We start from the raw sequence: 23,355 nt of genomic DNA, 5'->3' as shown, positions 1-23,355 counted from the left end.
GGGGCGTGGGGCTTTTTAAATGTTTGCTTTTTTTTTTTTTTTTTTATATATAATCTGTCGCGACGCGACGGATCCCGACAGCAAAGTCAACGTCGAATTCTCGTTGGAGAGATATAGATGGCGAGTAGGGAGGGAAACCCGTGACAAAGAACTGTAAAGCACGAAGCTCCGACTTGTGACTGAAGGGGAAAGAAGATACTCCAGGAGTTTGCGAGGAAGCAGATACCGGGACGCGTACTAAAAGAATGGCAGCTGTAACGACGAGGGATCACCCGTCACCCGCCATTTTCGCGTCGATCGCGATAAATATTTCGTTGCGCCGCATTCGTTAAAACACGTTCGTGCTTTTGATTAGCTTTCAAATTCTGACGCAAACGACGATTACGCGATAAGAGAGAGAAAGAGAATGAGGCGTGAAAAAAATTACAGTCACCTGACAGAATCGAATGAGCAATTCATCGCGTGTGCTTAATTCGTCCCAACGGAATTAGTAGGGTCGCACCCTATGACAAACACGCGGAGAAGACAGGATAGGGGTAATAACAGGCTATATCAACAATCAAGATTAATGTTATTTACCACGAGGCATATATTCGAAATATAAGCGTCGTCGCGTCGGGGTTTGGTTAAAAATAATTCATCGTGATTTTAATCCGCTCCCCTTCTCCCTCCTCCCCCGATGGAATTAGCACTGTTCCGCCCGAGGATACGAGGAGGACCGAGACGAAAAGGGGGTAGTTGCTAGACACCCCTCAAGTCTCGCCGAGCTCTCGCCGCGTTTGCAACTCGTGGGATACAGCCGCAGGGTCTCTCGAAACAGTCGGCGTAGGCGTTTGCACGGCGTTTGCACGGCCTATGCCGTCTTTAGGGCTGAGGCCGTGTCTCGTCGTGGAACGCGGAGGGGTGGACGGTGAGCGGGAGAGAAAGAGAGAAAGAGCGAGAACTAACAGTCGGGGCGAATACACCGTCGAATGGCGAAGGTTGAGTCGAGTCGAGCCGGGTCGGTCGGTCGATATCCAAGGCTACGCGTCTTCAAGGCGACCTGCTGACGTATTACGAACAAAATAACGCGGGCGACGCTTTTCGTAGGATCCGCATCTACGGAAGAGAGCTACGAGATCGTCCGCATGATCTGACGTAGATGTAAAATTTCAAATAATTTACGAAAAAATGTAAATAATTTTTTCGAATAGCAATTCGACGTCGAAAGCATGTATTTGATTAAATATTTTTTTATCGGAATCGATAATTGAGGATAATATTAGTTTGACAGTGATGAATAATCCTGTTCTCTAGTCGTGATGCATGCTGCATTATTTGCGCGCGCACAAAGGAGGAGATCTTTATCGTTCCATTCTCCGTCTCGTTTCCCTCGTGTCCTCGGATACAAAGACCCGGTTAACGCGTAAGAATTTTCCGCGCGTTTTTCTAGACATCGCGCCCGGCTCACGAACTCGTTGACCCTGAAGACCTTGCCCTTGCGGCCACTAGACAAGGAATGATAACCAGAGCGGCTCGTAAATTCGTGATACTTCTTCCATAAAATCCCGTGATCAGTGCAACGGTGATATCGACTTGGCCGTTGAACGACGCGAGATATTTTATACTTTGTATCGGCGCCAAACTCATAAAGATGTTTACTTCTACAAACTTATCTTATTCTATATTTATATGATCTTTTATATTTTATATGATCTTAATTATATTCTCAATATATTTCGCTCATCTCTGCACTGGAGTTATTCTCAAAAATGTATTGCACTTTTTCTTTTTCTTTTTTTTTTTTTCTTGATAGGATAATAATCGTTATCGAAATTATCAATGAGAACTTTTCTTTAGCAACATAAAATTTCTTAATCTGCATATTATGCTGATCGACTTTTCTTCTGGAGACTGAAATAGGGCGCAATACGCTTGGCACAATGCATACAACCGTTAACTACAATCGTTTAACGCGCCATTAAGTCACAGCGAGAACGGGAAACTCGTTTTCTAACTTTGATAGCGTCTAGTTTTGATTGTAAATATTTGCATGCGATCTCGCTGCCGTACAGATCTTTCTTAGCTCGTTCTCGGCCCTAAGTCCCGCACGACCTACGACCTCGAAGATCGAAATGTTCCCGACTCGTGTCATCGTGATCCCTACAGAGCTCGCTAACAGCTTACAAATTGTGGCCCTGCCCCAGCATGTGGTGCTCATCATTGAGATATATGTCAATTCTAAGACGCTTTACTGCCGAGTTACAAATTTGCGTCGCAACAAGATATATGCATTAGTAAAAAATCGGCTTACAAATATTGTCGGATAAATTCCATCTCCTTGTTAAATGCATATTATTTTTATAATATGTATCTTTTTAATGATTTCCCACTTGTTATTATGGCAACGTAGAAAATATCCTTTAAAAAAGTTGTTGTTTGGTTATTTTTCATGGTAATGTGTGCGTGCACTATTTCACGCCGTAAAATTCAGCGTTTTTACATTCTAATACAAACCAATAATTTTATCCTCTACCGTCTACCGTCCAAGATCTTACCTTGACGTTAAGCATTCATAAATTTTATATCCACTTTAACGTTCCCGAGTCGTCGCATAAAAGTGATAACGCGAAAAGCGATGACATGAGTCTTGATTATACACGCTAAGGAGAAATAATTCGCAGGATTATATTTTCCTTTTTAATATTCTGCGTGTGGCTGAGATTCTCGATATTTTTCTCTCTTATTTAACATTGTTAAAATAAAAATCAGCGACGCGTTTTATTTAGAATTTACTTTTTGGGGCATAAATAATTTTTGATATAAAATATATAATTGATTTCTCCCCCTCGACCGATATTTGCTGCGTAGAATTTGATACGCGGTGATTTAAATAATTGTCGCACTCGCGTAATTAAATCATGCTCGTTTCAAGCAGGGTCGATTTAACTGCGGCTTGAAATTTCCAGAATGTAGGCAATGCGTTTTCTGCGCGTATATACTGGGTGCGGCATTTATAGTGACGCGGGCATATTTTTCGGAAACGAAGTGAGATATCAAAAAATGTTTCAGACAAAAGTTGCATGATTTCGAGGGGGCCACATGATAAAAATATGGACTTGACCTTAAGTGGTCTTTTCAAGGAGAGGTCAATGTGGTCGATGTTTTCTTAAATAGAACTCCCCATTTTTTATTACATATTCTTATAGCTTACCTCGAGAGCTTTCCAAAACACTATAATAAAGTATTTTTTTATTAAGTACTTTTTGAGTTATTTTATATTTTAATCTGACATATTTTGATATAAAAAATAAAATATTTCGTAAAATATTTAGTTTTTGATAATCTTACCGTAATACTTTTATGTACAGAATAATGAGACAAATCAATTAGTGTAAAGAGAAAAACAAATAATTGTTTTAAAAAATACATTGTAAATAATTACATACGTTTTTTTTAAAACAATTATTTTTTTTTACTGATTGATTTGTCTCATTATTCTGTACATAAAAGTATTACGGTAAGATTATCGAAAACTAAATATTTTACGAGATATTTTATTTTTTATATCAAAATATGTCAGATTAAAATATAAAATAACTCAAAAAGTATTTAATGAAAAAATACTTTATTATAGTGTTTTGGAAAGCTCTCGAGGTAAGCTATAAGAATATGTAATAAAAAATGGGGAGTTCCTTTTAAGAAAACATCGACCACGTTGACCTCACCTTGAAAAGACCACTTACGGTCAAATCCATATTTTTATCATGTGGCCCCCTCGAAACCATGCAACTTTTGTCTGAAACATTTTTTGATATCTCACTTCGTTTCCGAAAAATATGCCCGCGTCACTATAAATGCCGCACCCTGTATATTATATACATAACGGGAAGGGAAAGTTTTAACAACATAGGCAGTAGAGCGACACGTAGATGTAACGAAATTTCTGTAACGATATTTCCCTTTTAAGTGAACGTAAAAGCCGCACGTCGAAACGGGTAGAATTTAGATTAGCTGAGAAAATTATAATCCCGTAATCTCGTAAATGAATTATATGGTCATCGTGATGCATAATATTTCGTGAGTATACGTTAATATATAAAGTGTTTCGACAATATTTTCTAATTACATTTTCATCGGCGAAATCAAAGTTTTCTTGACAATGATTTCAACAAAGACTGATTTTATTCTTTTATATTTATTTACTTATATATTTTTCTCTCTTTTATTTGTGACAAAATAGAAATGCTCTAGTAGTGGAACACTCTGTATCGTTATCTCTCAAACATGAAATACAACTTTATACAATGCATAGAGTGTTTCAATAAAACTGTTTATTTTAGAAAGTTTACTCGCGTTAAAAAGATACATACGTTGCAACCATGTGGTCTTATTTGTTTTTCTCTATAAACTATATGCATATAAATTAAAATGCGTGAATTATATTTTTCTAAATGAGAATGATGATAATAATAATTTTGAAAACAAATCCACAAAATGTAAATGCTATTTTGATTTGCGGCCATAAAAAACTAACATATATTCGTTGATTATTTACACGCACGCAGTGCGTTCATGTATGAAAAACTTTTTTTTCACGCAGAAAACCCGGATTCGGTACAAACGATCAGCATTGATCGAAATGCCAAAAGCTTCAACCATAAAGCTCAACATTCCCAGTTTGTTTTAATTTTTTGTTATAGAAGTTCTAAAAGTCGATATAGCCTGCAGAATAGACTTTTATCTCGAAATTACAAGCTAGCCTCTATATAGAAAATCTTTTGAAAGATTTTATCAAAGATATTTTTCAACATGTGAATTTAACTCTTGTCGCGTAGATGTGAAAATACAACTTTATTGATTACTTTCATGATATTAAAATTATTGATGAAAGGAAAACAGAATGAAATAAAACAAATCATTAGTTTTGTACAGAAAACTTTTAATTATAATTCGCTGTTCGTAGAATTAAACGAATGAAGGTGGATAAAAAATATATTTAAAAACTTACGGCTTTTTGGTCGCACACATACATCGGTTTGTCGTATTCTCCTCATCTCGTATACTCTCGTATAAAAAAACAGAATCGCTCAATGCGCTTGAGAAATCGCCAAAGTATACGAACGCAGGTGCTCGAGCACAGAAGCTTCAGCGTCATTCAGCGTATGCCAAAGAATTTCTGCTGTTACGTATTTCTCGAAGAGAACGACCGACATGAGGAAAGAAGATTATCCTTGTTACAGCTTTATATATACTGCGGTTGTCGCGTATCTTCGCATCTTCTTCGCATTCTTCTTCATCTATATCCACATACATTTTATAACACAAATACCGAATCATCGTGTTTGATAAAGCGCGTTTGGTTCCTGTTGAATGAAAATTGCAAAAAGTATATCGCGTATTGAATACCGCGTAACGGAAAATATCGAAAATGTTGGGCAATCTATTTTACAAAATAAAAATTAATATAAATAATTTAATGCTATTCCATATTTTCAAACAAACATATTTGTTTCGTTCTGAACGAAAAAATTTCAGACTGTTATTTGAACGAATCTATTTATCGCAATTTTACGCGTGTATTATTTTTCAGAAATACAATTATAAAAATATTGTTTCTACAAATTAACAAATTGATATTATTAGAAAGGACACACACACACGAAGCAATTACCCGAAATTTGATTGATTTTTGATTGTCGAGAAGCGAAAAAGATCAATATTAATAAAACGTCGAGTATACATGTGCATCCTATCGTCCGCTAAGATAATCTCATGTACGTGTGCAAAGGAAATCGCTTGTGACGTACCTGCATACCGCGATTTGATTCAACGGCGGCTTTACTTTATCCACTTTGTTTCGAATCAAAGAAGCATTCCCGACGAGAGAGGTTCAGGGTCTTGCTGACAAGGCGTCTTCTGCCGCAAATCTTCTTGCGTACCCCTTCGCCGGTTAATGACTTTCGATGCTTACGCTGCCCAGCCTCAATATCGTTACGGAAACAAATATTTACGGTCCCTCTCTCGTTGTATTTTCTGTCGATATTAATATTAATATTGTGACGCTTTTACATTCGCTAACTTTAGTAAATTTTAATTTATTTTTCTCAAAGGGATTGTATGAAATCCATCTCTCAAAATATAAAATTCGTCTTTCTTCCATAAATCCATTTATTCCATACTATACAATTCAATTGCAATGTCTATTGTAGGGGAGATAAATCTTTTTTTAATTTTTAACCAATTTTTTATGTTGATAAAAAAAAATTTATATATAATTTTAAGATCAACGCAATAAATTAAGATAGCTATCGAAAAATGATATGCAAAGTGTGTACTATTGCTTCTTGAACTGGCCTCTCTGAATGACGGTGGGCTCGTAATTTTGCATTATGCAAGAACACGGGCATAAATTCCGATTACGCCCTATAACTTCCGGGAACGAGGATTTAATCGTTATTGATCGCGGCGCGTCCGCACAGAAAAGAGGTGGCGGAGCGTTTTTATCCCGCGCCGTCGCTATATCGAACGCTCGTAAAAAAAACGCAGGCGTCGAAATCGTTCGTTCCGGAAGGTGAAAATAATAGACGCGATATCAAATATAAACGGAAGAGATCTTCGAAAGAGGTCTCTCCGAAAATGAAATACGCGGTTCGTCGAGCACGGAAGAAATAATTATGACGTGACTATCGCGGTACTTTGCAGATTGGACATACGTTGTCAACAGCTAAGAGCTCCTTTCATTGTTCGAATACCGTTAGAAACTGGTGATTCCCCTCGCCGACGATATTCCTCTCTCCTTCAGTATTCCATTATTGTTTTTATTGCACTTCCGGCAAATTTTAAAAGTCATCGGGTAATGGCGGAGGACAGCGCTACGAAATGTTGCAGAAACGAAGAGAAGCACGATAGTATCAAACAAATGAAAAATTATATGTGGAATTCCGGATTATAAAAAAACCAACAAGCCATGAAAATACTCGCGACGTACGGCAGTTAATTAATTCACGTAGAAAATCGCAAATAAAGCCGAATAAGCATTAAATGGACTATTAGCTAGGATTAAAAGGAGGCAAAGATAATGGATCTCTTCCTTCAACGCTGTCTCGTGCAGTTGTGGCAATTTATAGCACAATAAGAGAGACGAAGGAAGGAGGATTCGCTTTTTGCATCGCTCGTCCGCGAATAATCTAGAACGAATGAATCCGCTCTAGTTTGATACCATTTGCACATCGCTTATGCTTCGAATGGTTACCAACGAAACGCATATGTCACTCGTGAAACACGAGTAATTTAATATATATTTAATAGAACTAGAATTGAGATATCTTCAAGATGCACGGATATTTTTGTACAAATTACAAAGAAAATTGAGAATTTTTATTTTTATAGCCTGACACATGTATATATTTAAGATGTCAATATCTTTCGAGAGTTGTGTGAGAGACCCGTTTCCTTTTTTGTTAAGATATTTAAAGTATGTCAAGATAAACGGTATTTAGAATTATACTTTGCTTCCTACTTTCAAGCGTTACCGTTTCTCTACTCCCATCGTGAATTACGGCGTGGGCAAATTCCGCTCGTTCTCCGCGCGTCACACGGCGCTGAAGAAGTACAGGGAGCCGCGGGGATTTACGTACGGTAGTTCTATTCAGTTTTTACCGAGGGAATTTGAGTTACTCCCACAGCTCGTTAAGCGTTTCATTACGCCGCAGAAAGCCTGCTACGCGTTCTTTATACGACGTCCCTCCCGCTCTCCTTTTGCGCGCATTACTAGACTCTCCAAAGACAACCAGAAAAATCCTGGCTAAAGTTCGCTTAGACGCGAAAATACTCGGTTAGTCTCGCGCCGCGGAGACTTGTCTCCGCTCAAGAAACACGACGTTGAGTTAGGTCGGGCTATAAATACAGGCTGACTCAGAAGAAGTTTGTTGATCGAGATGATATGTCGATCAAAGTCAAAAAGCAAAAATATATATATATATTGCGTATATATAATATTTTATATAGAAAATATCTTTGACAGATGAACATGTGAAGTTCTTCTTTGTATGTGTTCTTTACTCAAATTAATTTTTCCAACTTCGAACATGTTGTCCCTGCACGTACAATTCCTATCATTGATGTTTTATATAATTATCAATTAAGCGTTGTTTTTATATATGAGGATTATATATAATATCCAACTCGTGGAATTTTTTTCTTCGTTCTTATTTCTTTATTAAGTATGTATAAATATGAATTTTCCTTCCTGTATTATCGCGAAGAATAAACGTGACGCAAAGCGGATTTACCGAGCACTTGAAAAATATCTCGGCGTTAATGAGAGCTTAATGAGGTACATGCGAGCATAACGAAAGTTTCGATATAATGTTAAGTTAGATTCATTTTACGACACTTAACGTATTTAAAATATAATGAGAGTCTCGTCGATGTACCCGGCGTAAGATCGCTCGCCTATATCTATAAGATTGAATTTCACGCGCCTGTAAAACGCAAATTGCATGAATCTTGATATAACATTTTAGCGCGGTATATACACGGCAAACTGGCTATTTATACCGTAACGAAGCGAATCGCGCTTAGCACTCGCAATTTATCGTACCTAGAGCTTTAAAAATACACCTCGCACGAGGCGTTTTTCTCCGAGGTGCGATAAATTACGGTTCACGATAAGCCACGACCGACATTTTTCGATACATACATACATGTATTTCGCAAATTTTCAATTTTTCGGAGCATTTCTCTACTCTGAAATGTTCAATTTTGTTCCCTCGGGACAACAGATAGAGATTTATTCATAATTATAATTATAAAGTCGCAAATGAACAATACCATAAAGGACCGCGAATCCTATCCGGAATTAACGCTCTTTATTCGCGATCTGAAGTCTCGACGGTTATTATGGAATTACATTTTCCTGCTTCTGCGAGGTCGTCGACATTTTCGATGATTAAAACATCCCATTAAAATCGATAACGCCGACAGACGTGAGCGCTTCTGACTTTATTTAACAGCGCAGCGATTTGCATACAATCGAAACCGCACTATGTGCTCGAAATTTTGTTGTAATAAAAACCATCTCTCTTATGTTTGTTCTTCGGAGATAATTGCAACGTTGTTACGTGCACTCACGCCGGCGAGTTTTTAAGACACCATAAACATTTGCGTAAAGTGTTGCCATAAAGTGTAACCATTTGTGGTGCGCATATGAATAAGTAGAGACATTTTTGAGAGCCAGTATGGCGCCGGAGACCGAACCGGATGGTCGACCACAATGAAAAATAATTTTTCCGCGATAAAAGCAACCATGTGTATCACCGTGAGAAACTTCTGTCTCTTGGTATGTTGTAAAATTAAACGGGAATATAAAATATTATAATATTATACAAAAAAAGGGCCGAAACGTCCGCCATTCGCGAATCATGTAATTAAAGAAAAGAAATTCTCTAATTTTTAAATTTATTTTATGGTTTAAATTATATATCTTTGCGCCCTAAAAACTGCGCGTGGCTCTTTTGCCATTTTACTCTGATTTTACTTGATTTTAATCGTTTAAGAGCCTCACTTTTATATCTTATAATATTAATATTACTAAATTATATTTTTAATAAACACACACACGCTCATCGTGAAATTCGTGTGCTACAACTTTTTCCGAGCATTTCAAAGGCCATTGACATCCAACATTTAATATGATTCCACGGAAGTATGAATGTGCGAGCGTAGGATGTCACAGGATGTACTGCGACCGAGCAAACGATAGTCAACGTTGACTAACGTTGATTAACTTATTTGTCTCATTATTTTTATCAATCTTATTTCGAAGTAAAACTCGTATATAATCACACTGCACCGGAATGCACGTCTCGTCGGGATGATATTAAATTTTTATACGAGCCTATTCTCTCTTTTTATTTCTCGATGATAAGCTCGAACATGTTGCATGCGCATGTTCCCCCGAAAAAAGAACGTATGCATATGCGAAGAGATGTCTGAAGACTTTTTTGACACATAAAAGAAGGAGGATCCGAGCATAGAAATTTGTTCTTCGCGAATTTATGAAAGACGAGATCGACGGAGCACGGGATTTATGACGGAAAGGGCGGGCGTTTCGGCATATCCAAGGATCTCTGTAATAAATTCACTATGGGAAGTTTATTTTCTCGCGGTGTGGCTCGAGAGATCGTTTCGACGAACAAAATTCTGACAAATATCTATCGTGTGTTTCGCAAGAGCTTGTCGCGCATTTTGTCGCTACTTTCTCCGTTAATGACTCGCGGGATGATCTCGGGTCACGCGAATCCAATTGTGAGAAGGATTCATGAGAATGAAACGAGAAAGAGAGACGCGTAGAATTAAAGTTTCTCATTTTTTATCGCCTAGTAAGCGAGATTTTTCTATCTCTTTTTTAATTGGTCACACGAGAGACGGAAGCGCGCGACGTTTCTGAATTGTATTTGTCAAATAGTCCAGAAATCTTTTTCGTCTTGGAAAAACGGGAAGCGCCCATCGGTATCTAAATATAGGATCGCATGCGTCTTCTCATCAAGGTCGGACTTTCTTGCTGTTTATTCGCTACCCACGCACAATAGAATACATTCATGCCGACGTTGCGGAAACTTATCGGAGAACTCGAGTGGCTCTTAAATGCCTTTTGATATCATCTAACAATAAGACGATGAATTTTATTCGATAAATTTTTGTAGAAATATTATTGAGTATAATTTATGGAATATAATTTTTAAATACTATTCTCTCTTTTCGTTCAAATATTTGAGTATCCGCAGGATTTAAAATAATATCCATATTTTTACATGCATATTTTGCATACAAATATTGAAACAGTCAAATTATAGATTCTAGCTTTATAATAGAATTGGATAATACGTTACCTCAAAAAACTTAATATATTTCTGCGGCGAGTTTTGCTGCAAAAAACAAAAGTACGCGGACTTTTTGTTGTTTCTGTCGAGTGTTGTTCCCGTTCGGCACGTACGCAGTTCATGGCTTCGTGTCACGCTATAATCAGTGCCTTCTGAGTCACACACGTGCCTAAAGGGGAGTTACGCAACGATGAACTCATTTGGTAACCTCGATCATGGCCAGACATCGCCATAATTTCAAGGTATACCTGATATGATCGAATATCTTGATGAAAAGTGTAAGAAAGAAAGAGAGAGAGAGAGAGAGAGAGAAACATACATCGCTGATTAAGATAATACATTAAATTTATTAAATTTACTTTATGTTTATTACGGAATTTTTTTCTATTTGTTTATACTGTTTTATACTTGTTTTATATTGGTTTCTTTAAAATCTTTTTACGTAAGGTGTTGAGTAAATATCGTGTGTTTCTTCAAGGTCTAAAGATTTATTTGACTTGCTTGCTAAAGGATGGATTAAGTACCTTGTTATCGATTCTCCCAAGTAACGCAAAGATCAAACGATTTAATATCCCCAATGATAATATATTGCGATAAAGTCGATTCAACATTCACGTTTGATTTTAAACTTGTAACTCGAAATAAGTATATATTGTAATCAAGTTACCATTATTGTACTGACATTTACACGGTATTGAAATGGAGGTCGCGCTCGTTTTGGCCAACCTTATTTCCTCGCATGGTAGTCTTCCGACCAGTCTTTTTTACAGAGAGAACGTGTTTTTCCATGAACTTAATGTTCCGCCTTATAATGTCGATCGTTGATTTCCTTCGCCTCCTTTTCTTTAAGAAGGATACCGTTCGTACATCTCCGTGAAAAAAAAGATGAAACGCGAGATACTTTTTTAGCAGTCAAGCACGCGATTAACAAGCGCATCATCGCATAATTTCATCAGCGTATATAATTTGCACTGATTACTGTCATTGCACATGGATTTACGGTCAATTTCTTCCTTTTTTTTTTGCAATTAAATAACGGGAATAGAGCATGTAGCTATTGCTATTACTAGAGCTAATAAAAGTGCTTGAAACGTAGCTGGTCGATTTTATCTACGCATTTTAAAAACGCAGCTCGCGTTCGAGTTTTCGGGTAATTCGCACTTTTCGCACGTACTTTCTCTTTCCTCCCGATATATATCCCGGCGAATTAACTGCGCGTGCATTTAATTCTCCTTCTACGCGAAGGTCGATTCTCCCAGGGAGATTCGTCGAATTTACTTCCAGATAGGGTACCCATAATACAGCTCATGGAAATCGGGAATAACTCGCCCCGGGAACTTTCGGCAGGCTCGAGTGCGACTAACTTTAATCGATCCGTCCCGCAAATCACACGGTAGCGATCTCGCTTTTCCTTTTTTGTCATTACTCTCATTCGCGATTAGGAACAGAATGCACCGCACCGTTCGAATTAGCAACAGATGTCTGTCGCAAAATGGTAACTTTACTCGCATAAATCTACAATGTCTTATTGTCGGAAGAACGGGAGAGAGAAAGAGAGAAAGAGAGAGAGAGAGAGTAATTAATTTCGTTCGGTGACAAGTTGCACTCGAGTTGTTTAGACGATGTTTCATAATTACGCGTCACTGTCAAACGCAAGGATCCCAGTTGTTTGTAATGGCTTGAATTCCATTGCTAGATTCATCTCTTTCTCTAACTTTAATCGATCCGTCCCGCAAATCACACGGTAGCGATCTCGCTTTTCCTTTTTTGTCATTACTCTCATTCGCGATTAGGAACAGAATGCACCCGAATTAGCGAATTAGCAACAGATGTCTGTCGCAAAATGGTAACTTTACTCGCATAAATCTACAATGTCTTATTGTCGGAAGAACGGGAGAGAGAAAGAGAGAAAGAGAGAGAGAGAGTAATTAATTTCGTTCGGTGACAAGTTGTTTAGACGATGTTTCATAATTACGCGTCACTGTCAAACGCAAGGATCCCAGTTGTTTGTAATGGCTTGAATTCCATTAGCGGATTCATCTCTTTCTCTCTCTCTCTCTCTCTCTCTCTTGGTTTCTATCTTGAAAGTAAAGGGCACTGTCCTCCGGTTACTTTTCGCATCGGAGTTTAAGCGTCTTGCGTAATCGTAGCCCGATAAAGCACGTCATATTAAACTCTCCGTAGACGAGATTACCTTTCCCTCGTGAGAAAAAGAGGAGTCTTTATCTTTGAAAGTTTTATTAAGCAATTTTTCTCCCCCTTCTTCAAAAATATCGCGACATGTCATACGTTTGCGGCTGAGAACTTATTTGCGGATGAGAACTTATGGATGCGTTACGAGAGTGCAGAGAATTATTGCGTGGAAAATTAATCATTACGCAACTGTCGAGAATCTTTGGAAATAGACGTCTTATCGAATCGCAATAGTTTCGCGTTAGTCATCGTTGCGTTTTACGAGATGACAACGCGACCGCGTCGCGATGATGAATCATCGCCGCCGTTGCGACGCGAAAATTGTCAGCCTTCTTTCACGCGTTCCGCGCGATTCCGCACCAGCTTCGCCTAGAAGATGGACGGAGATTGCGGAAACGCGGATGCGCGCGACAAGTGATGAGGCGGTGATGTCGCGACGGTCCATTTAGCAACCGAATATAAATGATGCGCATTAAAGCGCACTCACTTTCTCTCTCGGCGAGAGAGACTTTCACAGCCGCATTATCCAGGTCTAGACTCGCTTCAAAACTTAACTAATATCGTCGTTTAAAAGCCGGGAATCCACTCAACCTCCGGTGACCGTCGGTAAGCCATGCACTTGCGGCTTGCGGTTTTGACTTACGGTTCGAAATTGTAGTCCTTTCGACTAAATGCTACGGAAAGCGAATTGTACGCACGAGTTACTAAGGGGGGAGGGCGTGGTTGAATAAAAAAAAGAAACACTGTCTTATGCGAGAAAAAGATAAAAATGAATGTTTGCCGCAGAATCATTTTTTTTTTTTACAGTTTAATTTTATCTTTAATTTTATGCCTTTTGTCGATCGATATTTGCTTTCTCTCACTTTTCAATTGTTTTCATAATCAGTTGAATGTTGTTTTAATCGAGTATATAACTTACAATGTAGATTAAAGAATTTTTGCAATGCAACGCATATCAAAAACTGTTTCTTTTTTTTTTTTTATATTACGAATCCTTGTGCATAGAACATGCTATCGACATAGCGATCATTAATTCGTTTATCTATCGATGAGACTCGATTGCCGATCACAAATTTGCGAGTGCGGAATGCGAAGGAGAAGGAGAGAGAGATGACAAAAAGAAAAAGCGAGACCTATGTGTAAAGTCTGACTGAGATTTGAAACGAATGTGCCAACAATTTTTCACATTTTGCGATGCGTTACATAAAAAAAAAATATATATATATTTTTTTGTTGCTTTAATTTTTATTATTTCTGTGTGCGTTAAAATGCAGAAAATTTCTACAAAACGAGGAGATTATTTTGAAATAACGACGTCAGCGACAACGCTCATTCGTTATTCACGCAACTGTCATTTCTGTGAAATTTGCTAGAGGAAAAGATTCAATTATACTCTAAAAATATTAATCTAGGAAATAAATGTTTGCGTAAAAAAACCATAAATTATTATTTGAAAAATAATGAAATCATTTATTATATATTTATTCTCTATTTTCTTTTCTATCTTGCGAAAAAACGTCACAAAATACTAGTGAAGCGAAAAACGATATCGGCGAGGAGTTGAAAGAATTTTCATTCATCACTTGTAATAAGATATAATTATGTCATGAGAAAGGTGAATCATTTACGAGAGTGCTGAAAAACTTTGGCCGCAATTAAATCCTTTGTCATATTTTTCATACCTCGATCACATCCTCGCTTTAAAGTTTACTTCGAGAAAAAATTTTTCTTCTGAAATTCGCTATTGTTTTGTCAGAAGTTATCCTTGTATTGAATTTTCATCATTCGTAGTTCATGTCGCGAATGCCATGCGAGAATCACACATTGTATCCTGGAACAAAGTGAGTGAAGCGTGGCTACTTAACGCGAACTTGGCGCTTTGTTTCAGTCCAAACAAAGTAATCGCGGATGTAGAATGTTTAAAGTGCCGATAATGCACCTGGGAATGGAAATGCGAAAGCGAGGCAAATGGATGTGATGCCTCATAACGCAAATATATCCGGCGTAAAGTAAATAAGACATCGCCCCCTTAGAAATTAAACTCGCGCCGTACTCTGAAACGTTCGCAAATTTAACTTTGTCGAGCGCGATCTCATATATACTCTGTTGAGAGATCTCGTACTCTTTCAACTAATCTCTTGCTTGTTATACGTTACAGAAATCCGAATATCGCTATTCGACGCTTCCTATCTCCGTATATCACGCCGATCGTTAATTGCAACACGATGAACGTAAATGTGTTCATTCATGAATACGTATACGTTGATAATAATACGTGTCGTACGATTCCCATGCTTTCTAAGCATTCCAGCAGACTGGAATTTTTCGCGTGGCGTATCGCTGTTACTCTAATTACACCGACTTAGCAGCAGCGACGAGAGAAAAAAAAGGTTCGACTTTGATGATGAAATGAATTTACGGTGTACGCGTGCGACACAATGCGTTCGCTTTTTTCTTTCTCTCTTTTTTTGCACCTTTCTATTTGCTAACGCGACGCGCTCCTTTGAACCGTCGTCCAATAGCGAGAATTCACGACGAGTTTTCCTCGTGGTGTTCTCCAACGATGGAGAATTCCCTTATTCAAGATGTGAGATTACCGATTGCGACGGACAAAGTTAATCGTTAAGAGACGCATTGGAGAGTATTTTTTTAAATATTCGATAATTAGGTTATTCATTAGCGGCGTTAAATATTTTTGCAATTAATCCTCAAATTAAAATTCTGTTAGAATTGAAACTAAATAAAGAATAATTTATTTTTATATCCCAAAACTTTGAAATTATCAATTTTTCGATATTCAAATAGATATCAATTTTCTTGCTTGTAATGTCAATAATTTCAAAATATTACTATTTAAAAAATCGAGCGTTTTTAAGGTCGTGTATACAGTGCCCTTCAAAATAATAAATCGTGTTTTATGCGTGATCCGTTTCGGATACGATTGTATCCTTTGCATGTTTTTTTTCTTTTTCTTTTAATTGTTGACGATATTTTAAACCGTCTTTCGATAAAACGATTAATCCAGAAATTGATTGTCGGCTTTTAATATTAGGTCGAGCTCGACGATCCGTATATCATGCCGAAAGAATTTGGTAAGAATACTTCTTTTTATATAATAAGTCTCGTGCAACCTTTTTTAGATACGATACGCAAATATTTCGGCAAACGGCGGCGAGAAGAATACGCGAATAATGGCACTAATAAAATCGCTTTACGCTCGATCACTCTCGACCGTTATTACGATAATGGAAGCCTTCCATCCGCGGATACCTTGTTAGTGAAATGTTGCGATAACGCACGCTAATTGACACCGCGGTTACAGAGTATTGTTGGATAATTCAATTTCTTTGCTATAATACGAGAAATATTGGTTAAGACTATACTTTTGAAATGCTAGCTAATTTGGGTGGGTGCGACAATGTAATCGATAAATGATGACATTAGTTTTAAAAAAGGTTTGCCTTAATTACTATATTATTTTTATTTAAAAACATATATAATTAAATTATATATTTTTTATACCGTCTTGTAAAAAAAAATATGAATTTTAGTCATTCTCTCCGATGATTTTATTCGAGAATAACGATTACCGAATATCGAATTGCCGAGTTCGCATTTCACATATAAGACAGTTCTTAAGTCTTTCGTTCTTGTATATACAATAAAGGAAAAAAGACGGAGAAAACGTCTCGCGATTAGTCGGACTCGTCTGTAAGTCCTATGAATTCCACTCGCGGGATAACGAGACAGTAGCGATTTATCATCTCTTGACTACATTGATCTCTCTTGACTTCTGTCGCTGTACCAGCAACATGAGAAGAGGCATGAATCCTTTTAACATTCTCCAGTCTTTAATTGCTTCCGTTTTCTTGCCAATTACTCTTTTCGCTTATCTTTCCGCTTTACATAGAGTTTACATTCAGTTTTCCCATCAGCTCGTTAAAAAAGGAATCATTAATTATACTCTCGTCGTATTACAATGGTTTTTTATGTAAAAAAATATTATTATTTATATTGTTAAAAATCATATCAAAAATTGCAATATACACACATTCGCATAATACAACATTAAATGTCATAATAATATTCTTGCAGAAATGGAAATACATATAATAATAAAAGCCATCATCATTATTACTATCGAGTTTATTATTAATTCTTATAACAAAATAAAATGAGTCTCGTAAATACGTAAAAGTGCCGATGTAATTATATTTGTAATTATCAGCGTAACTAAACGCAACGCTTTGCGTATGATGCTTTAAACCCTAAGCATGCAAGATTTAATATCCGTCGCCCTCTTTTTCTCCCTCTCTTTCTTTTTCTTCATACTTTATGCAAGATACGACACATGATCGAGATACAAGAACGAAATTTCACGTAACATGTAGCGAAGTGCAATGTCATATCCGGCAGCATCGCGCATTCGGGAAATTCGGTATCGGAAAAAGCGTCGCGTGCTCGCGGAATTTTGTCACGAACATTACAGAACGCAGATACGTTCTATTTGTCACGTTCAACGCTCGATATTTTGCAAATAAAATGGACTAAAAATTCGAAACACTTATTCTCTTAAACTGAATCAGTGTATTTACTGATTTTCAATAAGAACACTCACTTTTTAGTCTTTCGTCTTATATTCCATTGTGATTATCACACTAAGATTTTATTGAAAAATTAATAATCGTACATATTTACAACATGTACTTTTTTTATTTATTTTGAGTTGCTGTTTTTAGAAAGAAGTTCTCACTTATACATACATATCTCAAATGAAAGACTAGTATCATTAGTATTCGAACTTATGTATATAAAATTGGAAATTAATCTCGAAATATCCGAAACCTTTGGCCGGAGAATGTAAGAACGACGGATACAATTCGCGCACGAGTGAAAACGGTAATTTCGTCGTTCGCACCCCGTTGAGCGAATGCACGGTCGTTCGTTCGTTATTATTGTATTTCGCGAAACGGAGCGGCCACGTGTTCCTGCACAATAATTTCGCGACGCGCACGCGAAATGTCACGCACGCACATATGGCTCGGTGTGATCCGAACCGGTCGTCAAAACGCAATCGTAAAACCCGCCTCGAATTTCGGTGTCGCATCGATTTTCCTCCGCACCGAGAATTGTCTAAAGGCGGGAAACGAACAGCGGTTCCGCTCCGAACGCGGGGCAGTTAAATTACTCGTTTGCGAGATAGAAACAAAAAGAAAGAGAGAGAGTGAGAGAGGGAGAGGGATAGAGGAAAACGGGGTACATATGCACGCATCCCGGGATCCTGTTCGAGGATAAATCGATGTTGGCGCACATTGTGCGAAGATGAGTGTCGCCGGATTGTCGCGACCCTCTCGATCGCACAGATAATTGCTCTTCCTCATTTTACGCGGAAATTAACGCCTCGATGTGTGTTCAACAAGTGACGAATATTATTGAAGTGAACAGTGTGCTAATAATTTGAATTAATAACTTTATAAATGTCAATATTATTGTACATTAGAGAAGGGAAACATAATATATCCTCTTAAAATTATAGATTGTCAAACTTTTTAAAATTTAGTTTTGTACAACTTGAGAGAGTTAAATTTATTATTAAAAAATTACTATTATTAATTACAAGGAAATCTCTCATCAATTTAAGTAACTAAAAATATTATGTGATCTACAAGAATAAAACTTTCAAGTCGATCAAAAGATTTTATTTATCAAGTACAATGTACATGTATGTCATTTACAGTTAATAAATTCTTTTATGCGTCAAAAATACGAGAGAGATCAAAATATTCAACAGAATCGTTATATTAAAAATAAAAGCGCATTGCCTTTTCTTTCGAAGTTGCACATCTATCAAGATTTGCAACTGCAAGGCTTTTTGCATTTAAGTCTCGTTCTAGCAGTTTCCTTTAGGCTAATGCTCACGGTTTTGCTCGGTTTTCCTACACCATCGTCCGCAGCTTCTTGCACCTTGCCGTTACTTGCGTATTATATTAGGCGTAATTATTTTATTGAGTTTCGGCAAGTTTGAGAGCAACGCGGCCGCAACCTCGTAGTTAACACTTTAAACGTCGTGCTGTTTTGTTCGCAAAATTGATTTCTGCCACATAATAAATTATCACATAGTAATTAAGACATCACGAAAGTTATGATGATACAAATTTATTATTAGTAATGAATGTCGTGAAAAATTAATGAATATAAAACAGAGAAATAAACTTTTAGATTATTAATAATTTCGAAGATTATGTGTATCTGTTTAAGCATTTTAGAATAGTTGGATAAAGAATAAATGGAATAATCAAGTCTCTTGCCAATCACGTGTGAATTCCTGCGTTCCTTTTTTTTTCTAATATTAATTATGATTTATCCGTGATTAAAATTTAATACAGTAAAAATTTTGTGTTAATGGTATACATTTGTATATATTGTATATATTTATACATAAATCAAGTTAATTTATATAAATATTTACACATAAATTAAAAATATTGTTATATATATACTAAATCATTAATCAATAAATAAATAAGACTAAGTAGTAATCTACATATTGTGTATACGTGCGCACAGTTTAAAAATATAAGCTATAATATCTTATAAATAATACACATTTTAAATATAAAATATATTTCAAATATTAAACATTATTTTAATTAAATTTTAAATATTACTTTATCTCTCTCTAAAATATTTGCGCGCGATCAATGTTACTAATTCGACCAGTCATGTATTAAAGAACCGAACACTGAATAAGGAACGAACCTGAAAACACAACAATATACATAAAAAGAGAGATAGCATGTGGAAATACAATATAAATACGATGATAGAAACGAGTGAAGGGCGTCGAGTAGAGGCGCCCGGTCTCGATTGAGCGTCACTGAAGTCTCGCCGGCTGCCCCCACTCCTACTACAGCGTCGGCCGCCTGGCACGTCTCGCTACCAGTCGGTGGCGGGCGCTCGTAGTGTGCGTATCGCGTCGCGTTCGGGGTAGCGTTACTATCCCTTTCTCTCCCCTCGGCCTTTGTATTCGCTTCGTATTCGCGTAGTCGTATCGACGCTCGACGACAGTGTGAACCCGCGACGCCCGTCGACGCGTCGCGTCGGCACGTGTCGGCGACGTCGAAAATATCCAAGAAGGACGATTCGAATCGCGTTTCGATCGCGCGTTCTCGTTCTCGGTGCGTTTGTTTTGACATGTGTGTAAGCTGCCATATTGGATTACCGCATCGCTGCCGCCGCTGCTGCTGCTGCTGCTGTCATCGTCGTCGTCGTCGTCATCATCATCGTCGCTCCGAAACATCCAGGCGCGAGACGCGACTTTCGCGCTAAAAAAGGTAAGCCGACTAGAAGGAGGAGGAGGAGGAGGAGGAAGCGGAGGAGGAGACGCGCGTCGGCGACGACGAGGACGCGAGGCGTCGTCCTCGTTCGTTGCGCGTGCACGAAAGTACTACGGCGTACTTTCGGACCCGCTCGATAACCAGCGTCGTCGCCGACGCGCGAGGGAACGCGTTTAACGCTGAAAAAAGAAAAGGAACATACGATCGCTCTCTCCCCGCGTTCTAGTCGATACGAACAGCGTTCGTTCGACGTCGAAGCGCGACGTCGAACAACGGCGTTTATACGAAAGAAAATCGCGCGCTTCCGACGCGGAGACGAAACAAGAGGCGAAGCCGAGCCGCGAGCGAAATTCTTCGATCGCGTGACGCGCGAAATGGCGCAGCGCGTCTCCGTCTCGCCGCTCGCTTCACGCAAGTCGACATATTCGGCGAATTTGTTATCGATTTTCGCTTCACTCTCGGCATCGAGCGCGATCCATCCAATTCCGAACACGAGTGTCTCGTGAAAGTTTGCAGCCGGAGCTTACGTCAGTTTATACATAAGTCTATTCGGTGATGTCATTTCTCGAAATAAAGAGCAATTAATTTTAACGTCAAGTTTATAAGAAGGTAATACGGGAATGTTGAAACTTGGAAGACGCGTTTCGATTATCGAACTCGGACGTGGCTTGCTCTCTAAACTAGCCGAACGCAGAAGCGCGCGCTGCCAGTGATTGTTTCAATATTATTTTCCTCGCAGACGCTGTAAAATTGCGCCGAACAAGTTTGCTCGCGACGTGCGACGTTTTAGACGTTATATATATATACGCTAGTCTCGTTTACGACCAGAGCTCTTTAGTACGAAGCCAATATCGTACGCGCTCCGATATGGATCTCGAAATGTAAACGCCACTCTTTACGCGTTGTTTTATATAACTGTTTCTATTTACAGGAAAATATAATATATAACACATTTGTGTGGCACACAGATTATCGCAATTTTATGTCACGTTTGAAATTTTACACATATATACACATTTAATAAAAAGAATTTAAAAGCTTATACTATAACAAATATTTGAAAAATGATAGCATTCTCTCTCTTAAATATGACAAATAATAAAATGCAATATTTTCATTGTAGATTTGGAACAAAATTATTCTAGATACGAATGAAATAATTGGATAATAATTTAAGGAATTTTGCAAATTTGTTTTGTTTTTACTCGATAAAAACACCATTGATTTTTACATTCTGGTAAATAATGGAGTTTAATTTTGGCAGTTTGGTGTATCGAGAAATAATTTCGGACGAAATGCGTCGAAATTCAATTCAATCGGGAAACATAGCTATTTTCGATGATTACGAACCGAGAGAGAGAGAGAGAGAAAGAAAGAAAGAGAGCGAAAAGTGAACGTTGTTTCTTCCGCGGCAGCGACTGGTTTCTCGCCGGGATTGGTTTTGATACAAGCCGCGGCAAGCTCGCAGTTTCATATTACATAACGCAATTATCTCGATGATCCGTAATGACGACGTGAATCACACCTTTCGCTCGGGTATGAGCCGCTGCCGCGCCGTCACGTACGGCGGATGTAACGCGATGGCGTAGGAGGACGAAGAGTGCGTGATATCATTTGCGAAGGTGCTCGTAAATAAATTCTGTTTTCGCTCTATACGCGTCATTCATCCGCATCTACGTCGAATACCGCAACTAACGATAAATCCAGGGCATCGTAACTCCTGATCGTAAAACGTGATCCATAGTTTCTTTGCGCACGATCGAGACGAAAAAATTAAACGTAAAATAAACAATATAATTATTTAATTAATACATATATGTAATATATGTAATATATTATTTATTATATATTATTTATTATATATTATATACTTTACACACGTTTAACGTTAAACTTAAACATCAATTTTGAGACTCCGTTTCTCTTCATCTCGCTTTTCTCACGAGCCTTCGTGCGCGACTCGATCTCTCCAATTTAACGGTACACGTTATTCCGTGAACAGAAGGACATCGCGGCGAACAGCGCGAACGAGAACGAAAGAACACGGTTTTTCTTCTCGCCGCGGAGTTCCGCGCGCAGACAATATTTTTTTTTACCCCAAGCTTGCGCAACGGGAAAAGAAAAATAAAGGAGATCGTAAGCGAACAGGTTACGGTCGTGGCTTAAAATTAGACTCGGTGCACACAAGGCGGTCGCGCGCGCGCTCGATACATCTGCGACGTGGCTCGCGTATACACGTACTTATTCGTGTTCCTCCTTTTCTCTCTGGTTACTCGGTTTCGCCGCGGGAACAAAGGAAAGCAACGAGTCTGAAAGTAAGACGGAGAGGAGGAGAAAGGGTGTGAGAGAGAGAGAGAGAGAGAGAGAAAGAATTTTTTATAATAAATTTATTTTTTGTTTTATTTAATTCTTTTTTTTTAATTAAATTTATTTAAGAATTATACGCACTTGCTTCTCATACAAGATTCATATTTGATTTATATTAGAGTTTCTATCTAGATTAATTTTCGTTATTTTGTTTAAAAAAGAATCGTGTGAAATATCAAAAAAACTACGGAAAAAGTTTAGAGAGAGAGAGAGAGAGAGAAAGGAAGGATGTGTATGTACGTTCATTTCGTGCGTGACGAAAGAGCGCGAAGGGGACGCAGATGTGTTCCGTCGGGATTTTAAATACCCGGATTTTTTATGTACGCGCGGCTCGCGCACGTAATCCTGTAATCAAAGTCGTTAATAAAAGGTTTCGGTATTCATACGTGCGCCTCCGCTCGGAGCGAGAAATCTAGTCGTTGATGCGAGATATACGGCTGCGACTGAGGATTGAATTATTAGTATCTGACGCGGAGATATTAACGTTGTTTTAATTAGATTGAATTATAGTAAAAGTACATGTAGAAGATAAGAACATATAATTTAATAAATATTATTTAATATTATAATAGTAAATATTAATTTAGTAATAT

At 37.8% G+C, this 23,355-nt stretch overlaps 1 protein-coding gene across 6 annotated transcripts in view; it reads left to right on the top strand.

The window, feature by feature from the left end:
• Positions 1-23,355, top strand: part of LOC115245614 — a 170,011-nt gene that overhangs the window by 26,483 nt on the left and 120,173 nt on the right. For 4 of the 6 annotated variants that reach the window (XM_029824031.1, XM_029824030.1, XM_029824029.1 and 1 more), the window contains exon 1: positions 20,301-20,392. The exons of the other annotated variants lie outside the window; for them this stretch is intronic. The gene's annotated coding sequence lies outside the window, so the exon portion shown is untranslated. Of the gene's footprint in view, positions 1-20,300; positions 20,393-23,355 lie in introns of those variants that run through there. 6 annotated transcript variants of the gene reach the window in all.

The sequence above is a fragment of the Formica exsecta genome, unplaced genomic scaffold (assembly GCF_003651465.1).
Source record: "Formica exsecta isolate Colony F162 unplaced genomic scaffold, ASM365146v1 scaffold122, whole genome shotgun sequence".
NCBI classification, from domain to species: domain Eukaryota; kingdom Metazoa; phylum Arthropoda; class Insecta; order Hymenoptera; family Formicidae; genus Formica; species Formica exsecta.
Note: the sequence above shows the minus strand (reverse complement) of the source record. Positions and strands in the feature narration are given on the sequence as shown.